This window comes from Nelumbo nucifera, chromosome 6 (assembly GCF_055504915.1).
Source record: "Nelumbo nucifera cultivar China Antique chromosome 6, China Antique-T2T, whole genome shotgun sequence".
Lineage (NCBI taxonomy): Eukaryota > Viridiplantae > Streptophyta > Magnoliopsida > Proteales > Nelumbonaceae > Nelumbo > Nelumbo nucifera.
Genome location: NC_142654.1, coordinates 11,038,945 through 11,045,533, shown reverse-complemented (window position 1 = coordinate 11,045,533; position 6,589 = coordinate 11,038,945).

Here is a 6,589-nt window from a genome sequence, read left to right as displayed (position 1 = left end):
ACCAACATGGATAAAATTATTGACGAACTGAGATATATATTCATCAAATGTATGTTCATAAGGGAAAAGCAGATTGACAATGAAACCAATAAACAGATTTTAGGATAATTATAAAACATTATGGGCTATATATCAAGAAAGCATTTGTCCAGCAACGTATATAGGGCTGCTCTGCTAATGGTATTGTTTGCGTATGACTTCGAATTTGAACTCTATGTGATTAAAGTCTATGCTTCTACCTATCTACATAAAATTGAACATAGAGCTAGTTCGATCTGAAAGGTCAATGTCCATGGCGACAGATCTTTAAATGGATTCAGAAGAATTTTTTTTTTTCAAAGGATGATCTAAGGGAATCAAGCTGTGCTAGCTCGAAGCTGAAGCTGTGGTTTGGAGAGTGATACGTACTCATGAGATAGTGAGAATCCTGTTGGTGGAGTCTAGGGGTGGATTCGAGCCAAGCCGAGCTGAATTGTACGAGGTTCGAGCTCAACTCGTCAATATAGTACAAGGCTCGAGCTCGAGCTCAAGCTCAGTTTGAGCTAGAACCTTGAACTCAAGCTCAATCTCGACTTAAGAAAAAATGTTTTATAAAAATAAAAAAATTATATATAAAAATATTTTTTTATTTGATATTTAAAAAATTAAGAATTATAATAATTTTATATTAGGCTCGAACTCGCTCAAATAGCTACACTTTGTTGAGGGGAACTTCCCCAATATTTAGTACACTTTATTCCACTTTCATATGTAGCAGTACATATCATGCTATGCATGGGACAGTCAATCAAATGTGTATCACCTGGTCCCTGCTCTCTCCATCTTTTGTGGCTCATATTTTACTTTTGAGGGAATAGTGTACTGATGAATCTAAATACCAAAAAGAAAAAAAAATAAAGTGTACTGATGAATTAATCTTAATTTATTTGATGAATGTTCCAAAAGCTAAATTCGTTTGAGTAAAATTCGTTTGAGCGTTGTAATGATAGATTAGTCTCATAAAAGTTATTTTTCTAGTTACTTTATTCATGACATAAAGTATCAAATTGATTTTATTCTTTCATTAGTAACATAATATTGTGATCGTTTTTAGTGTAAGTATCAAATGAACCAAACTTGGTTAAAGGTATATTTAATTGGATCTAATCCTTAGGATTCCTACAACAAAGGGCAATAATGGATGACCCTTCTTTCTTTCTTTCTTTCTAGTTTCTACAACAAATGGCAATAAGGAATGAATTAATTTTATTCCCATTTCTTTCTTTCTTTCTACTTTTTCTCTTTTTTTAATTAGCTATATAATTGGTGTATTAATATTTTTACTCATGTTGAAAATAATTTGGGATTATAGGAGATAAGGTTAACTTTTGGGCCCTAATACCAATAAAAATAATATTTAAAAAAATTCAAAAATAGGTTAACTTTTTAAAAATAATATCAATTTAGGGCAAAAACACTGTTCATCTTCTTCCTCTTTCAATCCATTCATTAGTGCCGCCGCCCGCCGCCGCCTCCAGCAACGTTGCCAGAGGTGGGCAGAGGCAGAGGTGGCGGTGGTGGTGCTAATGGTCATTCCTTTGCCCAATACCGCCACCTCCGCCTTCGGCAACATTGCTGGAGATGGGTGGAGGCAGAGGCGGCGACGATAGTGCTAGTGGTCATTCCTTTGCCCAATGCCACCACCTCCGCCTCCGCCTTTGACAACATTGCTAGCGGTGGGCGGAGGTAGAGGTGGCGGCAACGGCGCTAGTGGGTGGAGGTGGAAACGTTGGGTAGAGGAATGACCACCAGCGCTGCTGCCGCCTCTACCTCCACCCACCTCTGGCAATGTTGCTGAAGGCGGATGCAGAGGTGGGCGGAGATTGGCAAAGGCATTGCCGAAGGTAGCGACGAACAGTGGTGTTGATAAATGAATTGCAAGAGGAAGAAGATGAACAATATTTTTGCCCTAAATTGATATTATTTTTAAAAAGTTAACCTATTTTTAAAATTTTTTAAAAGTATTACTTTTATTGATATTAGGGCCCTAAAGTTGCCATTATCTGTTATAATCCCAAATAATTTCCATAGAATAGAAGGGACAGAAAACAATCATTATTATTGTAAGGTTGTCAAAGGTCTAGGTCAACCTGACAGACCCAAACTGATCCAACCCTACACACAGAGTTTGGTGTCTATATTTCGGTCCTGATTATAATAGGGTTGATTATGGATGATTAGCTTTTTGATTACCTCTTTAATAGGGTCAGTAATTGATTTGCTTGTTCCAATCCAATTAAAAGACATCAAACGGGATGGATTGGAGATAAAATCATACATCTACACCAGACTGGGCTAACTATTATAAATGCATATTCATATACTAACAATTTGTAATATGTATATGCATATCTATAATAGGGTCAGTCTTAGGTCTATTACCCTATAGTATCTTGGGTGGAAATTGGCTCAGGGTTTCTTCTTATAGAGTTGGGGCTGAGCCTATCCTGAGTCCTGACCCAGCCTAAACCCTGCATATTTATAGCTTTACCCCGCTGAGCCTAATAGTAATAGGGTAATGCCATTGGCACTCTTTCTCCATTTTGTTCTTTTGTTCAATTGCAACTCCTTTATTTTATTCCCAGTCGTATGAAATATTAATGGAGGGACAATAGGGATCACCTATATGAATGTGATGGTTAACTTCTCTTTTTAAGGTGTCTTTATATAAGGATTCCCTTCTTTATCAACAAAGGAGTATAAAGTATAAACCTCTTCTTTTTCTTCCTATACGACCTATTTCTCTAAATAAACCCATTCCCATCTAACTTAGGCATAGAGTACCAATGGTGTCATGAGAGTTTGTCTTGTGATGCTTCGAGCAGGTAAAAGCTCGGAAGATGCTTGCTTAGCTTTTGCTTATTTTAATCTCTCTTGCCTCACATTTATTTGTCAAATTATATACCTACATAAATGCATATATTTGTCAAATTTGGATATAATCGGATTGGATCAATGTCGATTCAAATTGGACCGAATTTGAACTTGGACAAAAGAATAACATTTGCAGCCCTAGGTCTGGTCTCTGGTGACACATGAGACAGGGAATCTCTAACTGTCTGGGATAACAATTCAATGATCCTGCCTAAAGCATTTGGGGGCATTACTTGTAAATGTTTTCTTTTATTTCTGTTCTCAGAAACACATTTCTCCACTATCTAACCAGATGAAGTAATTATTCTCAGTGGGTTATTAATTTTCTCTGCATTCCAATTGCTGGCCCACCTCCACCTGATCAACTAGATATGACCCAACAGATGGTGGGTCCAATGCTCAAAATGTGACAAGTTGTGGGACCATGGTATTCCAATTAAAATTCACGTCTGTAATGTATTTAGTAATACACAGATGATCTGGCCATGCCTGGTTGGGCCTTGACATACCTACCAAAATTAGGTGGCAAGTTCTGTTTACAAGTCTTGTTTTAATTGGAGCTGTAATTTGGTGGGTTTAGGTTCAATTTATATAAGAAGTTGGCATTTTAATTTCTTGTAAAGTTTTATTGATATTCAAATTTCTGGATATTTTAATTGATTCAGATTTGAATTCATATTTACAACTGATCTGTTAGATATTGAACCAAATATGGATATCATGAATTTTTATTCTTCGATGTGATATAATTAGGAGTTCAATTATAATGCATTCACCAATATTGACTGCACGTTAAATTTAAAGTTAGTTTAGTTTTCACTAATTTGCTCTTTCATGTTTGTTTAACAGAATATATTTACCATCATATTCAATTAATCACATTTATTTTTACTGCAGAATGCAACGGAAGCACCACATCATAGATTTTGCCTAAAACTATATATTATTTACTGGCTTGAATATATGTAATTAATCGAATATAATTTACTTAATTCATAACAACATAAAATAAAACCAAGTAGATTTCACAGAACCATTGTCCAAACCTTGTACTTTTTGGACCAATAGCTGGCTTGTGTTGGTTTATGGTTGTTCTTCCAATCTTATATACCAACCTTCCCCAATCCTCCTAGAAATGCAAAAAAAAAAACCTGAACAGACTCCACGCAACCCCCAAGAGAAAAAGACAACAAGGAATTGTTGGTCACGAGAAAGGAAATGAACCCCTTTGATTTCCACACACAACACGTACACCAACAAAGTTATTTTTCTTTGGAGGGAGCCCATGAACAAAGTGATTTGAAATGACACATCTGAGAATCAAAAGTAATATATAGAATTATAATTTTATTGGGGACTGTATTAGATTGGGTCTTATATCACATTAACGGGGGGAAAAACTTTGCAGTACAAATGAAATAAATTAAAACATGAAACAGAATGACAGAATAAACTAAAATCCAAAATAAAATTAAATAAGAATTTGCATTTTTTTTACATTTGCACTCCCATGTGTTTGCACTAGCGCAAAGAAATTTGCTAAAAAAAATACATAGTTTTAAATGTTAAACAGCGTTAATATCATCCATGTTGTGTGGAGCAGATCTGGACTATTTGGTAACCTCTTTGCCTTCTCTAAAGAAAGATTGTTGGCCGCATAATTTTAATTGCAGTCAACAATTTTCAAATATTAAAAAAAAAATGCCCTCGGTTAAGTTTGAAAAAAAAATTAATAATTTAAATATGTCTAAAATCTTAAGTAACTTATTCGCTAATTAATTAGTAATTAATACTAGTTATATTAATATTGGTTTAGTAATTAATAGCAGTGCAAATGAAATAGTATTGCAAGCAAACGGAGCATATATGCACAAATGAAAAGGTAAATGTCTTGGAGCCTTGGATAATGGATACTGAAATTTGGATTAATGGATTAAGCGAGATGGACTAACCCAGCACGGACAAACATAACACCTTTCAAGTCAGGTAACATACTACTTTCATCATTTTCAGTTCAGTTTATTAATGCCACTAAATATCCAAATCCAACTCGAATTCAATACAAATCCAAAATAGAAAAGATTCAATTCAGATCTAAATATCAATAAATCAAGTTTGGATCTATAGGTATATCCATTTTTTTTAAATGGTTAGATATATCCAATTGATCCATTTGTAGTGCCATCGATATTGGATTTCATCATATCTATAACTTAGCACTGCATTAGGCCCACGCCCTTAAATCAGTCTCTAATTTTTTAAAAATTGCTCAAATAAGCCTGTCCAAATTACGAAAATGGGTCCATCCCCTTCCGGTTGATTTTTGAACTAAGGAGTCACACAAACCCGAAATTTTGTAGTATAGTCTGAACCGAAACATTTCAAAAAAAAAAAAAAAAAGAAGAAAGAAAAACAGCCAAGCCCCCATTTGGGAGTGCTTATTGGATAAATAAGCGTTTATTAGGATAAGTGCATGTTAATAAATGCTTCTTTCAAACAGGGATAATATAGATATTTTGAAAATTATGCGGTACACCAAGATAGGCCAGAAGGCCCAGAACACAATAAGAGATATTTCGAAAAGCAGTTGAGAAATAGCTAATATTTTGAGCTTATTCAATATGGGCTTATTTTTCAAAAGCATATAAGTGCTTATTGGTGTGGTCCTAGCATAAAATAAGCGCTTTTTCAAATAAGTGATTGAAAATAAGCAATCCCAAATGGGGGCTAAGTAGGTTAGTCACATTGGCCCATTAATCAACTTGATATACAAGATATTCATTTCTTACAAGTATCATATATATATATATTAGATTTTAATTAAATTTAAGAACATACGAGTCTAATACAAATTTGTATTTAGACATATTTGGGTCTATTACTCCATACCGTTCAGTTATGTATCATATTTTCCTTACTATGTCACAATATTTTACATAAAAAAATAAAAAATTATATTCATATTATAATGTCTTAATGGGCTGTGATTGGGCTCCATCTTCAGCCCGTGAGCCAGGTCGGGTCCAAGCTTGAGGCCTATATAGAAAATGAGCCAGTTTGTATGGCCCACCCGTTTCTTTCCCAACCCATATACATCCCTAGCAACAAGTGACCTTTCTTTATTGGAGAAGACTCGTTATTTTCCCCATCCTTTCAAGTTTCAACATCCTTGCCCAGTCAGCCCAGCTATTTTGGTGGGCCCAAAATTTGTTCCTTTTAGCCCCAAAACTGGTTTCTGTCTCTTTCTCTTTACTTCTGGAGCTGACATTCGCCATTTATTTTAGAGATTTATGGCATAATTTTTTTCCAACGCGTGAACGTGCCATGTCGATTTCTTTTATAATATAAAGGCCCATTGGACTAGCCTATATTGTTTCTATTGGAAAGTCAGCCCAATGCACATGGAAAAAAGCCCATGAAAATGTTCCTATTCTTTTTTCTCAGCCACGTAATAAAGATATTATTTATATGGGCCAATCCAGAGTGCCCATTTGAAAAGCAGCAGTTTGGATTGCCCAAATTGATACTGAATTCATCTATGTCAGCCTTCCACGACATGCTGTGTTGGAGTTTCCCCTATTGACTGGTCCCAAGAATTTTTTTTGCTCTTTTTTTATTTCTTTTACTATGGAGTTCTGTTGTAATGGAGGACATTTTTATTTTTGTTTTTAGGAGT